Genomic DNA, 19,239 nt, shown 5'->3' with positions numbered 1-19,239 from the left:
ATTCACAAATGTGTGGCTTGGGGAGGGTTTTGTTTTTAGGTGGGGGGGATGTTGAGTTTTGCAACGGAGAGGGCAGCAACATTTATTCAAACTAGAAGGGAGGGATGAAAGGGAAAGTTTTAGCCCACTTTTTAAAAAGTGGTGAGAGAAAGTCTTTCCCCTTTTGTTTGGTGGTGCTCTGTGCTGATAAGACCGTACTTAAAAATAAGATGTTGATGTCTGTGTGGTATGGAACCTCACAGCAGCCTTGGAGTAAAAGACATTGTACTAACAAAGTATTTAAAAGTGAACGGGGTGTAAGGTTTGGAAACATTTCTGCAGCTGAGAGTCCCCTGTCCCTCCGCATATTTATTACACTTAAAAATGTGTTTATCTATTTAAAGTGTTTTGATCCTGCTTTTCAGCCCCCAAAAGGCTCCCAGAGCTGCTTACAAATGTCAAGGATGAGATAGTCCCTGCCCTTGGGTTTATAATCTGAAAAACACTGAGACAAAAGGGAAAGGTTTTTTTTTTGGGGGGGGGGGTTCCCTGCACTTAGAATAAAGTACTAATGAAGATTCTCCCTAGCTCAATCTATCCCATCCAAGTAAACAGATATCTGAAGAAGTGTGCATGCACACGAAAGCTCATACCAATAACTAACTTATTTGGTCTCTAAGGTGCTACTGGAAGGAATTTTATTCATTTTGTTTCGCCTACAGCAGAACAACACGGCTACTTACCTGTAGTTATTTTAGGGTTGGGGTAGGAGTTTTGATGGAAGTGAGTAGACTTTGTTTTAGTACAATACAGGTAGAAAAATGGAAATTGTGGGTCACCATTTTTATAAAAGTTTCGTGTCCCTTTTAAAAATTGGCATTAGCACTCATTACTCCCATCTGCATGTAATTTGTTTGTGTATTCAGAATATATGCACATACACAAATACCCCAACCCCAAGATTTAATTATAAAACAAGAGGGAAAGGCGTGTTCCTCCCCTCCCCAATCCAATGACTTGTTTTTTGTCTTGGTACCTTTGAAGAATATGACAGTGAACCCCACCCCAATAAGAAATAAGGGACCTTGCTTCCCTAAAACTCTCTCCATAACTCAAGCACCACCCCCACCTTTCCAGAGGATGAGGGAATCAGGAATGTGATGGTTGGCCAGGCAGGCAGAGTTGATACTGGATCCTATTCACTTGGCAACAGAGACACCCTTTGTTCCTGGAGCCCCACGCAAATGTTTGCAGCTTTAATTGCAAAAACATTTGTTAATTCCATTCACGAATGAGTTGGGACTTGCTTGTTGTCTGGCTATTAATAAAGGCCCCAGGGAGGGAGTTGGAGAGTGGCAGTCACAGTTTGGGGGAGGGGGGGGGTCTCTCTCAACCATTTGTGTCCTCACCCCCAGACAGACAGGCAAAATAGAGATAAATGTGGTGTTTTTAATCCTGCTTCTTACATCGAAATCATTCAGTGTAGGAAGTAATACTTACCTCCTGTGTAAATTATTGCTTGCGATAACCACACACAAATGTGCGTCTTCTCTTGCAACTGCCAGAAAAATACACAATCTCACATAGGTTTCTTTCTACAAAGAAATTTCCCTCTGGAGTGGGCATTTTGAAAGGTAGCTCTCCAAGATCTTCTGATACTACTTTTCCAAACTTTATTTCAGTTTCTACAGTCTATTATGCCTTTGGTCTGGGACAGTAACAACAGTTTAAATAACACATCTGAGCTTATTTGCAAAACAGCTGTGAAATACCAAAATGTGTCTGTTACAGACTGTGGAACAAGTTATAAAAATTCTGACTGATACCAGATTGGCGCATATAGCATTCAGCACTCATAGTTTTTTACAGAGTGGCATTAAAAGGTTCCTGCCCTAAGCTCTTTACAGTGTGAATTGCAAACATCAGTAAATGCCAGGCAGGTTACTGAACATGGGACCCACATTTGCCATTATTTGAAGATCTTCACTAGCTTTTTTTTCTGGACAGAATTAAAGGTGCTAGTTTTAACTGCCCCCATGATCTTCAGATGAAGGGCAGTATACAAATTTAATAAATTAAATAAATAAAAATAAAACCAATACAGCTCTAAATAATTCTAAAACCAGTTTTTCTAAACAACTACCTTCTCCCATAAAACTTGCATTTTGCTAGAATCATCGCTCCTGCCCTGGAGGATATTGGAGACAGAGTATTCCCTGAATCTTCCAATTTTAATTGGAAAAAAGTCTGTGAAGGGGGGGTTATCTCTGTGTACATAAATTAGAATGATTTGCCTAGGGTAATTTGCAGCAAAATATTTTCAGTTTGCATCAAAACAGTTTCTGATACCACGGTTGTCTAATACTGTATTTGAAGCCCTTCCTTGTCACTACTGACCTTATGAAATGGGGGGAGGGGGGATCCATGGAAAAAGAAAGGACTGGAGGGAAACCCCCCCTCAATAATTCAATGCCACATTACTGAATGGTTTTTAGTTTGTTAATTCTGGAATTTAGGATTCTTTTTTGTTAGCTGCCTTGAAGACTGAATCTGACAAAAAGACAAGAAATGCTGGTCTGTGTGCATTATCTATATGTATACTATACATGTATGTATTTTAAATAAAACATCTACATTCCCAACAAAGGACAGTGATAGGAAAGAGAAGATAAGGGATGAACCCAAGAAAATTAATAAATTAAAATAGATATATACTAATTTTCTGCTTACCAGTCTAAAAACCAGTTCACAACTATAAAACAAATAGTACTCTAATAGTGGAATCTTATACATGTCTATGCAGAAGCAAGACCCACTGAGTTCAGTGAGTTTTACTTCCAAGTAAATATGCGTAAGATTGCAGCCTAAATCAGAGTGTGCTATAATAATCAAAACAGCAAAATACAGACCGCAGCAATAAAACAATAAGGTAACCAACATCATCTAAAAATCTATAGCTGCAGCAGGCCTTTACATAGAAGCTTGATAAAAACAATTGAAATAAATTTAAATACGGACAGCCAGCAAAACCATTAAAAATAATAGGTGAAATAATTATTTTTTAATTAGGATACTAGTGTAGTCACTTACTTTAATGCTTGATTTTTTTTTGTTTTTAGATATGCTGTAAGCCACCCAGAGTGGCTGGGGAAACCCAGTCCAGATGGACAGGGTATAAATAAATTATTATTATTATTATTATTATTATTATTATTATTATTATTATTATTATTGAGGTGGGGGCTCCTGAAGAAGGCACTTTGTTTCAGATCTCAGTGGATCAGATGAGTTCACATAGAAGAAGGTCCATGCATATGTCAGGCTTTTGGGTTCAGTTTGGGATAGAGATTATGGATTCACAGAAAAAACAGATTTTGAGGAGGGATTTGAGGGAACAGAGAGACATAACCATATACATAACCATCACAACCATATTAAACCATAAAAGCAATCAAGTGGAGGAGGGGTTTTGTGTCCCCGTGTCCAAGAGGAATTCTGGGTTATCAGGCTAGATCTGATGAAGCTGGTTTATATATTTCCTCCCATATGGGGGATCAGCCAGTGTGTGCTCCTCATTTCCAGCAGGTTCTGCAAAGCGATGAACAGAGCCTCAGTTGAATGTCTGCTACCTCTCCCACATTCCATCTTGTGACTAAATGCAGACGCCATCCATGGCTCCAATTCTCACATTCTTTTCCAGCATCTCACCCTTGTTTTATATAGCACCTAGCCAAATTAAGAGTTATGGAGAACTTGAAAGCTTGCATATATTATTCTGTCACAATTTGGTCAGCCAGACAAAAAAGTACAGCCCTAATGTGGGTTTTGGAATTTTACCTAAATTCTGTCTCTCCTCTGTCAAGATTCTTTAAAAATGTTGAGTACTACTAGAAATACTACATCCTCTTCTCCATGGGAGTAAATTTTACTGAATCCGTGAGACTGATCTGCAAGTCAACATGCACAAATGTTCAAAGTGCTTTATTGTTCTTTGCTTCTTTATAACCGCAAGACAGATAATTCAAGCCAAAAAGTGTGTGACTTGCTATAGCCCATTCCATACAACTTCTAAATGAAGTAGTGATTTTTATGGGGTATCCTATACTTAAAACCAGCTGTTTGGCCATTGCCCTGGACTCCTAATTTCTTATAACCCCACCAACTCCTCAACCTTGGGACAGAATCGTCAGTGAGGATTTGCATCCTATGGTGTGCTAAGATAGTTGAGAGTCATGAAATTCTCCAGAGTCACAAGTGGGTTTTGTGTCCACAAAGGTCTTTTTGTAGCGTTGTAGTAAGAATATCTTGAGAGTCCCTGCAACCACCCCCTTCTTTAAAAAAGTAACATCCAGCTGTCGTTCAAGCAAGCAAATGCTCCAAGCCAGCTGTCTAGGCCCGTGGAAGCTTTTGTGGGGTTGTAGATTTTAGACTTTCAGACTTCTCAATTGGGAAGGGGGACTTGAATGCCAAGAATGTCATTAGGGCAAGGAGCTGCATGCATCATTAATGTGCAGTAACCAGGGCAGTTGCATGCAAATACAAACTCATTGAGCTGAGCCAAAATTGGGCGTTTCAAATGGCAAGTTCAGTAACATCCTTTAGGCAGGATTTGGTGTTTTTCATCCAGCAGTAAATAACCAGCAACTTCGTCAAACCGTAAGAGAAGCATCTGTGCGTTCCTCTTGCCTGGGTCCACTCTACAGCTGTTGGCAAAGAATGTGTGATACTAGCAAGCTGCCTCTCCCTCTTGACATTTATCACAACTGTTTTTTGTTGCTCAAATACGCCTCAATTCGTGGAGAGGTGTGTGTAAGTGTGTGCAAACACCGCCCATGTCTCTTTCCTTCTCTGTGCTGAAAGTCAAGTGACCCAGCTATGAACTTTGATTCCTTTCTCTTTTTTTGACCCGTCTTTATTAATATTGCCCAGGATTAATGTTGCATTGTCTGGATGGCTACCAGTGGTGGTGGGTTTACCTCATTGACAATTCCATTGGCGTGCTTATAATTTGAGCTATAAATAACCGCTGCTTTGCTTACAAAACAAAACAAAGTCTGTGAGGTTTTGAAGTATAAATATACTTCTTTCCAATTTCCAGGTTCGTTCGGGTTACTTGTGGTTCACTTAAGGCTCGTCTGCTGTCCATTTAGCCGTCCCATTTTCAAGTTTTAAAAGTGTTTTTCAGATTTTCTCTTTTCAAGGCAACTTTCCCCACATCACGTCCCAGTCAAGAGTTTCTCTGGATAGTACTAGAAATCCCCAGTTCTGTTCACAGCTGTCCTTTGTGATGATCCATCAAGGCTATAGGCTGCAGTGTCCTCCTGAGCAGCAAAGGGTTGCCATGAGGGATGTAAGAAGGCAGCAGTTTCCATTCTGATCTGTATTTGTCACAACCGGCGCTGTTTCCCTTCGGGCCTCATCGATCTCATCAAACTAATAGTGCACCTAGAAGGCACCCAACACTGCCAAACCACTGTGTACAGTGGAACCTCAGTTGTCGAAGGTAATCTGTTTCAGAAGACCGTTCGACTTCTGAAACGTTTGACAACCAAGGTGCAAAGGGCTGTCTGCAATGTCCATTGAGAAAATTGAAAAACATGCAGTGGAAGCCATTTGACTTCCGAGGCGTGTTCAAAAACGGAAATGTTTGGCTTCCAAGATGCTCGAAAACCAAGGTACCACTGTATTGGGACAGGTTGGTAACAATGAGCATGAGTCGTTGTAGTCAGTGGTGGGAGAGTGTCTACCATCACTAATCTTCTTGTTGAGTAACCCTTGATACACTGCCAAGCAACACCAACATTCTCTGGAACACGGTTTGAAAAACCACTGGGGTAGAACAATGGTGAGTTGTTTGTACTAACTTTTGCTCTTTAGCAAACCACATCTTTTCTTTGGCATTCTTTGCAAACCCCCTTTATTTTTGTGCATGTGTGTTGAGGCAGAACTGGATGCTGCTGTAAATTTAGAAGTAATGTTTCACAGCTGATTGCACCCATCCCCACTAATCCAAGGAATGTCAGTGAATCATTCCCACCCCCACCCCGCAAAGCAGGGGTGAGCTGTAGTGTGGGGTTGGGGTGGGGGAAAGAGATAGGACACTCGATTCTCATAGGCCAGTAAGTGCTGATTCAGAATCCCCCACATCTTCCGTCTTCCCGTTATGCGAAACCATTTGTTGCAAAATGGTTTGGGGTAAACTAAATCTCTCTCTGCCTGAGATGCTGAACATTTAATGCTGTCTGGAGGCTTGTTTAGAAGTCGCATCCCATAAAAGCTGATGAAGCAAAGACACAAAATTAATTAACGTGGTTCCATTCTCAATCTGTTTCCTCTTCCAGCAGGAAGATTAAAAGCATAAGGCATATTTCTGTTGGAGGGGAAAACAACAACTCCGTCATAGGTTATCCCCAACCCTAACAATCTTCACAAGAGATTGCCGCCACTTGTCTTCACAGATTATGGGTGCCACAGCCGTTTGACCTATCAGACGAACAAAACAAGTAGAATAGCAAGGGGCTTATTGTAACTGTAATTTAATCATAGGTACATCATTCCATTGAAATAATTACACTAGGTATCTTATTTGTTTAAGCCAAAGCCAGCACAAGCACTTCTGGAAAAGACAATGTCAACACACTATTGCCAAAGTACAACATAGGCCGATAGCGAAATGCGTTGCAGAATACTGAACGAGGATGTACTGATTAATTCAGGCTACTAAGTGGCAAAAATACATCATCTCAGATTTGCCATTCATGTGAAGCTCCTTTTGTTCATTGTGACGGACAAAACACTTCCCATAATGCTTTCTGATTATTATGGTCAAAGCTTCTGAAATATGGGTGATTGGTAGAATGCAGAAGCAGGTGGCAGCTGAGCTTTCAGAGGCATGGAGAGCGGCTTCGGCTGTTCCTTGCTGATCAAGAGGACAAGAAAGCACAAGTTGTCTGTACTTTGTTTCCTTGCCATAACTGCATCAGAAATGTATGCCCAAGCATCACTGCTGCCCAGTTAGTGTTCAAAACTCCCATTTTTCTAGGCGCACTTTGCGACAGGGAATATCATTAGCTTGAGCCGTTTCTGAGCTCTGGGCGTGATACTGCGCCTAAGATTTCATATTAAAACTGCAGAGTGAAAGGAAAGGAGGACCTTCTCTGCCTCCCCACTTCCAAAAAAAGAGAAGTTTTTAACCTATTATTTAGGAAAATTCTTCATGGCATGGAGAAAACGGATAGGGGAAAGTTTTTCTCCCTCTCCCATAATGCAATGCTAGAACTTGGGGACATCCGGCGAGGCCAAATGTTGGAAGGTTCAGAACAGACAAAGGAATGTACTTCTTAATGCAGCTCATAGTTAAACTATGGAAGTTCCTCACGCAAGAGACAGTGATGACCACCAACTTGGATGGCTTTGAAAGGAGGTTAGACAAATTGATGGAGGATAAAGGCTGTCAGTGCCTACTAGCCACAGTGGCAATGCTCTACCTCCAAGTCGGAAGCAGGTATGCTTCTGAATACCAGTTGCTGGAAGCCATAGGAGCAGGGAGTGCCCTTGTGCTCAGAACCTGCTTGCAGGTTTCTCAGAAGCATCAGGTTGGCCTCTCGGAGAACAGGATGTTGGACTGCATGGACCCCTGGCCTGATCCAGCAGGCTCTTCTTATGTTTTCATGTCCTCTATTGAAGGGATCTCTAGTCAAAGTCTACTCAGACTTCCCAAGTATTATTTCCTGCACAGTGACTAAAGGTACTGCAAAACCATCCCTACTGCGAAGTTTTTTTGGGAAATACTTTTTTTCTCCCACCTCTAAGGCTGTCGTGTTTCTACACATCTTCCCCTGCCGTTTTTGAGTCCCCAAAGTATAATCCTCCAGAGCTTGAAAAAAAGAAAAGAAAAAGACTGATAGGCTCAGCTTGGGGACATTTAAACAATCAGACATATGGTTACAAGCAGGATTTCTTAAGTCCTGCCAATGGCAGATGTAGGCGCAAAGCCCCCACTCCCTAGCTGGGATTTCAATGTCAGGAAATGACAATGCGTGCTGGACGTTCCTTGCTTCTCTTCTCCGGAGCAAATTATTAGTTTGCTTAACAATGCACACATGGAGGGGGGGCTTACAATGCAATGTTGTAAGGGTCTGCTTGGAGGTGAGTTCCATTTAATTAAATGCGACTTACTCCGCTGTCCGACTGCTGCTCTCCAGGTCTTCAAGCAGGAATCGATTCCAGTGGTTTCTGGAGAAGTTGGGGCCTTAACCTGAGACCATCCCCATCCAAAATAGATGCTTTGCTACTGAGCTACACCATGCCTCATGCTGTGTGTGCAGTGTGCTGGCAACTCATCCACAGCAGTGTTTAAAATTAGCATTTCAAAATAAACACCCCTTTAACATTTGCAAATCAGTAGCGGCTGTTTTTATCCTTCATCTCGGAAAAATGACAACCTTTTCAACATGCATATAATTGCCTCCCAGTCGTTTTCCTCTAAAAGATCTACTGAGTATTATACTTAGATGTTAGCTATGGCCACATCCCATTATCCGTTCCTTTATTGTGTTTTGCAGCCAAAATCTAGCTATATGGAATGTCCAGATCTAGAGGCAGCAAAAACCTCTGAATACTAGGTGCAGAGACAGCCAATAGGAGAGGGCTGTTGCCTTCCTGTCCTGGTTGTAGGTGTTCAGATATATTTGGCATCTACTGTTGAATACAGAACTGCCACGTTTGCACATTACACTAAACCAGAATTACTGGCTTACGCTGGTTTATTGTGAACATGAAACCCAATGGGAGTTGGGTGTGCTTAGGCTGGTGAAGAGAAGACTGGAGCTGATACGACAGCCATTTTCAAATATATGAAAGGCTGTCACATAGAAGACGGAGCATGCTTGTTTTCTGCTGCTCCAGAAAACATCCAGAAAACAGAAAATACTTACATCCATTGTGTGTAAACCAATGGATTCAAATGACAAGAAATGAGATTTTGACTAAACAATAGGAAGGACTTTCTGATATCAAGCACTGTTTGACAGTGGAACGTACTCCCTTGGAAGGTGGTAGTTTTTAAACAAGCGTTGGATGACCATCTGCCTGGGATTCTTTAGCTGGGGGTTGGATTAGATGGCCTTTGGGGTGCCTTCCAGCCCTATGATTACTTGAAATCATACCCACTTTGCTGCTTAGAATGAGCAAGAGAAACAAAACCAGAAGTTGCAGTTAAGTTTGGCTTCCTGTCACACCTGGACCTGATGTCATGATTTGCTTCTCCCCATCAAGCTAGGATTTGTAAGCCAATAACAAACCGTGGCTCAAGGCTGGCTGGAGATCCTTCCTGACTTGTTAAAGGAATAACAAAATGTGAACATCCTAGTGACTCTATCTTAAATGCAGTTTCCTGGGTTATTTCTCCTGCTTGTGCTGGGGAGAAAAAAAGCAGGAACGATTGGACTATGTATACAACCGTAGTGCTTATTTACTAGTGATGTGTGAGGGGATTTTTGTTCATATTTAAGAAAATGCAAATAATTGAAAATTGTTGGCACACCAATATGTTTTAGCAACCTGAAGAATTGTGCATATACGCTGACTCACATCCTTCTTGTGATAATCACCTGGGGGGGAAAACATTAATTACAGCTTTGGAAATATTAATCTTTCCTAATAATTGTATTTGTAATTGACAGCCATTCATTGTTATGAATGAACTTAAGACATAGCAAATCTTCTGTGTCAAAATTCAAGCAATGGAAAATTTTCTTCCCCAAATCACTGTCATTCACAAGAAGCCAGCAACCCTGACTTATCGCATGATGTGTGAACATACCCATTGATGGACTTTGGTCTGATTCATCAAGGCAATTCTTACATTTGTGACCTCCTGCAATGTGTGAACAAACAGGTTTTTTTAGTGTGATATTTCATGTGGGTAGGTGTGGTTTTCTTTTATTTTCCATAATAATACATTGGCCTCTCATTATCTCTTGCAAAAGATCAGATTTCTGGAATAATTTCCCATCCTGGAACAGAGGAGTGGCGGCATAAAACTAATTATATTTTATTTGCCTCTCTTAAAATAAAAAGAGCACCAGAACTCTGTCCAATATATATATATCCTCTAGGCAGACAGGTATTTTAAAATTAACAAAGCTGTATTTATATATAACAGAGCAAGTTTAGCCTGGGGAAAGATTTCATAGCTGGGTTGTCAACTCTAGGAAACAAGGCCTTGATCCTGCAGGTGCTTAAGAACATATGCCACAGTTAGTCATACAAGTTAATCTCAAAGGGAAACTATTAACTTAAGACTCACAAATTACCCCAAGACATCAGGCATGCAGATGAAGGTGAGGAGCATCTTGTGCTTAATTTCTGCATTCTGGGATGCTGCTCTAGTAACAAAGAAAATTTTAGTGACTGTGGACATTTATTTGTTTTTAAAAACAACCCTATTCAGGCGCCCCCCCCCCACTTATGCACAACCGACTCACGCACGACCGCGTATACGTGTGACGCCAGGAAGCAAACAAATTGATAGATTCAAACCAGGAAATGGTGGGAGACAGCTGGAGAGTCTTCATGGATCATGAGGAGACCCTCCCTGTAGCCTTAGGAGGACTTCAGTGAGGGCAAAGGAAGCCCCAGAGAGACTGGAGGTACAGCAGGGCTTTGTTTAGGCTGCTCAGCCTCCCTGCCTAGCAGCTGGCTTGTGGGGTAGCGCAGCAGCAGCCTCTTTTCCATGAGTCCTCCAGCCAGCCCCAGAACCTGAACTCTAGAGAGTTGTATGGAGAGAAAGTCAGAGAGCAGGAGAAAATTGGTGTTTTGGATGCTTTTTAGAGGCTGTTCCCACTTACACATTTTTTGCTTATGCACGTGGGGCCCCAGACCGTAACCCTCACTATTCTCAAGCAAACGGGACAGCAGAGGGAACTAGTGAAGACTGCAAAGGCTTGATTCGGGTCATGGTGACCTACATATATTGCTCTTTTAAACTACAGGCCAACACCACTGATAACCATAAAGCCTAATCACTAATGAGAAAACCAATTGGAAGATCAATTTCAACTCTGGAGTAAATCCAGAGGTTTTTCCCCCAGCCAGAACTCACTGGAACTGAGTTCTAGCACCTCTCAGGTAGGTGCCATTGCTATTATAAGAGAAAAAAATGAGATGTTTATTGTGAGTTTTGGCACCTCTTTTTTCTAGAAAAATAGCACTGAATAGATCCCTATTCCCAAGTGGCCTGACCTGGAAAATGTTGCCTCTTCAGATTTACCAAGCCAAATCAAAAACCTCTACCTCTTAAACAGTTGGAAGAGTAACCCTAAGGGCTTTTATACCCATGGTGGTTGTGGCCTTCTGTTCTTTTGAAAAAAATAGTTGGGCTTTAGGTGGTCTGAGAACATAAAATCCACAATAGCAATGACTGTATGACGGTATCTTGTCAGGGATGATGGACACCTTGTGATCCTCCCAACTTCCATCAGCACCAGCCAGCCTGGCCAGCAGTCAGAACTGATGGGAACTGAAGGACAATAGCAGATGGAGGGTCGCAGGTTCTGCATCCTGGAGTCACCAAAAAAAGAAAGGAAGGTGAACGGCGGATAGCAATCCCACTAGAGTGGAAGCACCTTAGCTGCCGCTGGACTTAATTTTATTGAGGTGAAATCAGGAGTTTTCCCTGCTCCTGTTCTGCTCTTGTTTTGAGGGAGGCAACGGAAGTTCTTCTCTAGCTTGCTGACTGGTATGTCCTCTAAGCCTTCTGTGGCCCAGGCCCTTTGTAATCCTTCCAGATGGAGGCTGTTTATCTTCGGAAAGCCTTGACTTTACAATGTAATGCTTTCGTTCTGCCATCAAGGAGGTGTAGAGGAATACCAGGCTAGATTATCTCACTTGGCTGCTGAGGTAGCCTTCTGTGCGTTGCCTGCCTGGGGCCAGAGCGTGCCTCCCTTCTGTGGGTGTGTTGTGCATGACTCTCTGTGCGTGTTTGATGCTGGTTGCTAACGTGTTCCTCTCCTCTCTCTATAAAGGCTCTTCTGATATGCCAGACTCAAGGCCAGCTGTCCTCACCCAAAGTCCCAGCGTGATTTAATAAGCTTCTCTCCCACTTGGGGTTGGGAGAAGGGGGGTGGATAAGCCCTTTGAAGTTTTCTTAAAAGAAAGGGGGAAAAGCTGGAGATTTAAAATAAATAAATAAATAAAATGCACACACTTCTGCTTTTCTGTGTCTGGTACAGAACACTTTGTACTGCATTCCTTCAAGCTGCGATTTGGTATCTGTGGGCTACTTTTTCACCGTTTTTCCTAGTCTAGACTTCCTTTGTTTGTGGTTTGGTTACTAGCCCTGAGATAAGCAAGGGGTGGGTGCGAAGCATTACAAAAACCCCTTACTTATTCCTCTCTGCCAGATGGCCTCTTAACCAGAGAGGCAATTCTTATTTTATTTAAAGTGTGTGTACATACACCACATTTCAGTCTAAAAACGGTCACACCACTAAGGTGGAGATAGGAACATAGAAAGCTGCCAGACCGTTGGTCCATTTTGCCCAGTATTGTGTTCACAGACTAGTAGCAACTCCCCAGGGTTTCAGTGCTACCTGGAGATGCTGCCAGGGCCCAAACCTGGAACCATCAGCGTGCGCCACTGAGCTGCAGCCCTTGTCGCAAGCAAAATAGGAAGTTGCCTTCATACAGAATCTGTTTGCTTATCCATCTAACTTAGAATTATGTAAATAGGCAGGCAGGCTTTCTAGGGCTTCATAGAGAAGCCTTTCCCAGCCCTACCTGGAGCATAATAATAATAATAATAATAATAATAAATAAATAAATAAATAAATAAATTATTATTATTATTATTATTATTATTTATTTGTACCCCACCCATCTGACTGGGTTTCCCCAGCCATTCTGGACTTTTTCCAACAGATATAAGAACACAACAAAACATCGAACATTAAACACTTCCCTATACAGGGCTGCCTCCAGATGTCTTCTGAAAGTTGTGTAGTTACTTATCTCATTGACATCTCCAATGGGCAGCTGGTGGGTGGCTAAGAGAGGGACACCTGGTATAGAGCAGTGATTCCTTGAGTCATTGCATTGTTTCTGTATAATGGAGCCTCACAGCATCCCCTGGGAAAGGAAGATGGTGGAATGTTGTTACCTAACCGCGTTGCTTAATTCCACCACTACCTCTTTGCCGTTTGACTGCAATATTCCCACCCCTTTCCTAACTGGGCTCCTGTACTTTTGAACAGCTGCCTTACTGGGAGAAAGGCAGCAGCTGAGACATTCCCATCGCACCATCTGCATTCTGGAGATGGTTATTTTTTCAAAATAAAGACTTGCCCCATCACCCACTTTCATATTTTCCCATGAGCAATGGAATGTAGGATCTGCTGCTAAATCCTCTGTGGCAGCTCCTTGCTACTCCTTCAATGCCCTGCCCTGCTTTGTGCCACCTAACCCCAAATTTCCCTTTTATTTCGCCAGATACGGCCAGTAGCTGCATTGCACCGGCGTGCAGTTATTTTATGTAGTGAGAATGCAGCTGTTTTGACATAATTTTTGTGTTAGTGCTAGGAGGAACTCCTGTTCCAGCAAAGGAAGGGTTGCCAACATTTTCCTAGCTCTTCAGCTCGGTTTTTAACAGCAACATAGAAGTTTATAGAACAAAGCTTTTCCTGGCATGAGGATAAAATAATAAGGAAAGCTTAAAGTTCCTTAATTTTTGTGTGTTGAGTGAGTGTTGAAGGCCCTCGAACTGGAACAGTTAAAACCTGGCAGCCCTTCCTTACCCACAAACTCGCTAAATGGCCTTGAGTAAGCCATGATCCTCCCTCTTGCAATGTGGAGATCATAATACTAGTTTGTACATTACAGGGTTGTTGTGCAGATTGCTTGAGAGAAAGTATGCAAAGTGCTTTGGCACCTTGAAACATAACTGCTATTATAATTCTTTTTTGGGGAGAAAGAAAGGAGGGGATGAGAACTACTACCTTGGTGGGCCTAAGAAAGGCACCCAGGCACAATTGAATTAGCACTAATCAAGTTGGGCTCCTTGGCCATATGACCTGCTGAGCTGTCCTGCTATTCCAGGTCAGTTGCCCTGATTGTACCGCGAGTGCCGTGGAGTCGGCCTTGGGTATCTTAAGGGCAGGTCGGTTCTCATTAGCTCCTCATAATTAGATTGAGCTTCCCAGATCTGCTCGCTTTCCTAGGAGGGCTCCAAGTAGAGGAGAGATCTGACATGTGACAGGCCATCGGAAGGAGAGGAGGTCCCTTACCAGATGAACTCATGCATTATTCACATGGCCTGCTTCACCCATTTCGCTTTGGAGTGCATCTTTGGTGATGCCCACAGTGAATTTTGTCCAGTAGCATCTGAGCTCAGACGGTTTGGAATGTCATCTTCCATATGGGACGGAGATCGCTTGATGGAGCAGAAGTGAGAATGTTGGCACGTGCCACTTCTCACCGTGGAGAGCTGCACTCATGGGAAAAGCTGAGCCTGCCCAAACAATGCCTTATTGTTGATCTTGTTGTCAGAGAACCCATACAGACAATTGATCTGGTTACCTCCGGGGTTAACTTGGTTGTCTGAATCACCACCCTGAATGTTACCTCACATCAGGTGCAGCTGTGTGGCAGAACTTGCGAGGAAATGTTCTTCATTATGAGGCCCAAGAGGGCCATGATTCCCCACACAGACCTAAGTGCATGTTGCCATCTCTGCAAAACCACTAAATTCTCTCACACCACCCTGTGAGGTAGAAGTGACGTTATGATCCGACACCAGATAGAAGGCCCCATTGTTTTCCTTACTTCCTTGGCCAAGGGAGATGTGGCATAAGGGCATCCCTTTGTGTTAGATTGCAGAAAACGCCACAGAGAAGAAGGACATGCCGGTCCTTCAAGCCTCGCAGCTGCGGAGGCTGCAAAGGAAACCGAAAGGGAGAGGTGCCCACATTACCAGCTGCGTGCATCTCTGCCGTCAAAGGCAGATGTCAAATATTGCGTGGTGATTTCACACGGTCGAGACCTCTGCTGAACTTGATGCTGTGAGGGAGAGCAAGGGCAGGCCCAACCGTGTCAAAGCGATCGCTCCCAGCGCGGACTGCAAACAAGGCTTCAGCCATGCTTCATTGTCTTCTTATTTTATTTTATTAACACAGTCCTATAAAATTATGCAAGGAATGGAGAAAGTGAATTGAGAATAGTTTTTCTCCCTTTCTCGTAGCTCTGGAATTCAATGGACATCCAATGAAGATGAAAGTTGGAAGATTCAGGATGGATCAAAGAAATAATAATAATAATAATAATAATAATAATAATAATAATAATAATAATTTATTTATACCCCGCCCATCTGGCTGAGTTTCCCCAGCCACTCTGGGCGGCTTCCAACAGAACACTAAAATACAATAACCTATTAAACATTAAAAGCTTCCCTAAACAGGGCTGCCTTCAGATGTCTTCTAAAAGTTTGGTAGTTATTTGTCTCTTTGATATCTGGTGGGAGGGCGTTCCACAGGGCGGGTGCCACAGAGAAGGCCCTCTGCCTGGTTCCCTGTAACTTGGCTTCTCGTAGCGAGGGAACCGCCAGAAGGCCCTTGGCGCTGGACCTCAGTGTCCGGGCAGAACGATGGAGGTGGAGACGCTTCAAGCTCCCATGGGAAGCAATGATGGCCACCAACTTGGATGGCTTTAAAAGGGGATGAGACAAATGGATATCAATGGCTACTAGCCACAGTAGCTATTCTCTGCCTCCTGCCTCCTCAGTTGGAGGCAGCAATGCTTCTGAAGACCAGTTGCTGGAAACGATGGGAGAGGACTCTGGTCCTGCTTGCAGGTTTTGCCACAGGCATCTGGTTGGCCGCTGTGAGAACAAGATGCTGTTTACAAGCCTCCATAGCTGTGATGCACACAGCAGGGAGGGAGGCCTCTGTGCCAAAACCACTGTTGCTGTTCGTGGGGAGTTGAAGAGTCCTTTGTGCCACTTCAGTTTGTGTGAGAATGACTCAGTTGGCAGCTGTGTCTGCTCTTCGGCTGTCCTGAGGAAGGCTGAAACTTAGTGCTTTTAATGCAGGAAGTCCCGGGTTTGATCTCTGGCGTCTCCAGAGATCCAGTATGATGTAGTGGTTAAAGTCCTGGGAGACCAGAGCTCAGATCTCAGCTCTGGCCACAAAGCTCAGCGGGTGACCTTGGGTCAGTCACTGTCTCTCAGCCTAACTTACGTCACAGGGTTGTTGTGGGGATTAAATGAAGGAGGGAGGGACCACGTACATCGCCTTGAGGTCCTTGGAGAAAAGGGTGCAATACAATGCAATGCAATAAATGAATAAGATAGGAATGGGAAGGTCCCTTGTCTGAAATCGTGGAGAGCTGCTGCCAGCCAGTGTGGGCAATACTGATCTAGATACATCAGTGGTCTTGCTCAGTATAAGGCAGCTTCCTATGACCCCTTTACAATTCAAAACATGGCCAGGTTAATAATGAGTTGCTGACCGGGGTTATGCATGCATTTAGAATTAACTGTCAAATAAATGTGATCATAGCGCTGATGTGGATTTGCTGAAATGCCCTTTGCTCGCTAAGTAATGACGGCACCTCAACATTTGAGGCCAAACCATGAACGCAGGGGTAGTTTTGCTTCATCCCAGGGCGCGAGCCGAGTGACTGTGGGAAAAGGGGGCCTCTGACAGTGATAACATAAGGAACACTTGGCACATTTGGAAAACACAAGGCTAAAAATAGCAGGAGAGAGCAAGGGGACAAGGAGCTTGAGGATTTGGAAGAATTTGTCTCTATTGCTAAATGCTCTGTTTTGACTTTGCTTTGGTGAGGCAGTTTTTAACTCCTTTCATGCTAGACTAATTATGGGATTTCTGGCAGGGAACACAGCCCTAATATAGGAGTGTCAGGCAGGGTGGGGTCCACAACTGAGTAGGAAATACTTTTCATTTTCCCAAGTTCTTTCCGCTTGAAAGCTCTTTTTGTTTCCTAACAATTTCTTTTCCTGCTGTTGATGTTCCTTTCATAGATTATTCTGATGGATTTCTGGTTCTTGGCATGAATATCTGATTTGTAATATTTTCCAGACAACAAAAGAGCCCAGAAAAGATCTTTGCATGCATGCATGTGTGTGTGTATGTATATATATGTGATTTTGTACAGTGGTACCTCAGGTTACAGATGCTTCAGGTTACAGACGCTTCAGGTTACAGACTCCGCTAACCCAGAAATAGTACCTTGGATTAAGAACTTTGCTTCAGGATGAGAACAGAAATCGTATGGCGGCAGTGGGAGGCCCCATTAGCTAAAGTGGTACTTCAGGTTAAGAACAGTTTCAGGTTAAGAACGGACCTCCAGAACGAATTAAGTTCTTAACCTGAGGTATCACTGTATTTGTGGGAAGTTTGGGGGGCATGTAATTTTGCAGTGCACATGAGAATGGGCCAGCTTTGATTTGACAAAATCTGTGTGTCCATGTTTGCACAGTTATTTGAACATGATTAATGCCAGTGGGTATTGCCACTCTTGATTTAAAGTAATAATAATGCTGCGGATTCTGGGTAAACTTATCTTTGGTAGCCTTACCAGTAGGGGGTGGCAGCTTTACTAATGCTCCAGAGTGATGCTAGGACAGGGACATTGTGGGAAACAGAAAGGTGGCTAGACCCAGCTGCCTCACGCTGATTGGATTTAAGGGTTAGAAAAAAGTAACGAGAGGGGGGCTTGGGGCAGGCATTGGCAGATGCCCAAGAATGCTGACCCCTTTAAACTTTGCATCTTGTATTTTACCCCCGAGAGGGAGAAGTTGCAGCCTTGCAGTCCGGCACTGACACTTTGCGATTCCATCATTGTGATGGGTAGAAATAGAGATGCAGGAGGTTAGTACGCATAGGAATTGGGGATTAAACGTTGACATTTTAGTCCTTCGTTATTGCTTGGAACTCAGGCACACACTAACGAATATTGAAAAGCCAGAAGGGTACAGGATCATTGTCCTTGAACTGAAGATATTCCGCTTTCACATTTTGCTGTGTGTGAGAGAGTTTATCCTGTGAAGTGCTGGCACAGGCAGGAATGCATTTTGCCCATCAGAGCTGAAGCAGACTAATGACATCTTTTTCAGTTTATAATGGAAAAAACTTCCAAAATCCACAATTGGGCCAGAAAACATTGCCCAACTGTTGATTTTGGTCCCCTCCCCCTTATGGGACAACATGGCTACCTTTGCTTTTTATAGGCTGAAAGCCAGTTCACACTTGATTTCTCTGTCCTTCATGATGCATTTGGTGATTGGCAGATGAATGCATAAGCTACCTTAATCGAAAAGCCTTGCTTAGAAGGTAACATGAAAGTTTCGTTTCGTTTATGGTGTTTGAACTGTGATAGCCGATGGTATATTGGATTGCAATTTCAAGACTGGGCAGGGAGGGGGGGGGGAAGACCACTGATTCCAGGACGGGGTTTTTTTTTCAGAGCAGGAGTGATTATGTGATCTGCTAGAGCATCTTCTGGAATATCAGGATGATTTACAGACTTTCTGGGGCCTGGAAAATGAGTGAGGCTTTCAAGTTTTACTATTGTTTGTGAGGTGAGCATAGAACACATTGGGAGAATGGAGAAAATAGTAATCGGAGGCTGTCCATTTATTCCCTTTCGTGCTACCAACTTAAATAGTAACAGTCTTTGCAAGATGGTTTGCATTTCCAATTAAAAGCTACAGGTTACATTTGAAGCTCCATTTGTTTTTTCAAGTTGAACCTATGGCAGCCCAGAAGTAAGCACCATTGTGTTTAAGATTGCAGTCTACTGACCCTAATAAACTGGATATTGTGCTATGTGCTGCTGTGCTTTGGGTGTGTATCTTGTTTGTGTGCATGCATCAACATATCAGCACATCTGCCTAATTTTTTTTGGACTCTCTTTAGCGGCCTGGCTGTGGGGGCTGGCATGACGAGCCCTTGGAAATTTACCACTACACCACAGGGATGGCTCGTTTACATATACAAGGCACCACTGGATGTTGTAAACCACAAGGAATTGACATGTATGTGTGTGAACCAGCAAAAAGGATGGAGGGGAAAGTGCCACCATTATCTTTGTTTCCCCCCCCCCTCTAGGTTTTTCACTGGCTGGGGGTCTGAAGAGTGAAATAAGCCCCTCCCCAAATATCCCCCCCCCCCGCTGCAGATTTCCACCAAGAGCTACTAGCCCCATTTTCAGATCCTGTCATGTGTGATCCAAAACTGACAC

General features: G+C 43.2%; 1 protein-coding gene and 1 long non-coding RNA gene across 2 annotated transcripts in view; both read left to right on the top strand.

Moving 5' to 3' along the window:
- LOC310695342 overlaps nucleotides 1-19,239 on the top strand; it is a 362,862-nt gene that overhangs the window by 230,660 nt on the left and 112,963 nt on the right. The window lies entirely within an intron of this gene.
- Nucleotides 1-19,239, top strand: part of JAM3 (junctional adhesion molecule 3) — a 44,289-nt gene that overhangs the window by 502 nt on the left and 24,548 nt on the right. The window lies entirely within an intron of this gene.

Source organism: Podarcis liolepis (genome assembly GCF_965112155.1).
Source record: "Podarcis liolepis genome assembly, chromosome: 16".
Classification (NCBI taxonomy): Eukaryota; Metazoa; Chordata; class Lepidosauria; order Squamata; family Lacertidae; genus Podarcis; species Podarcis liolepis.
The sequence above is the reverse complement of the archived record's forward strand: the minus strand, read 5'-3'. Positions and strand labels throughout refer to the sequence as shown.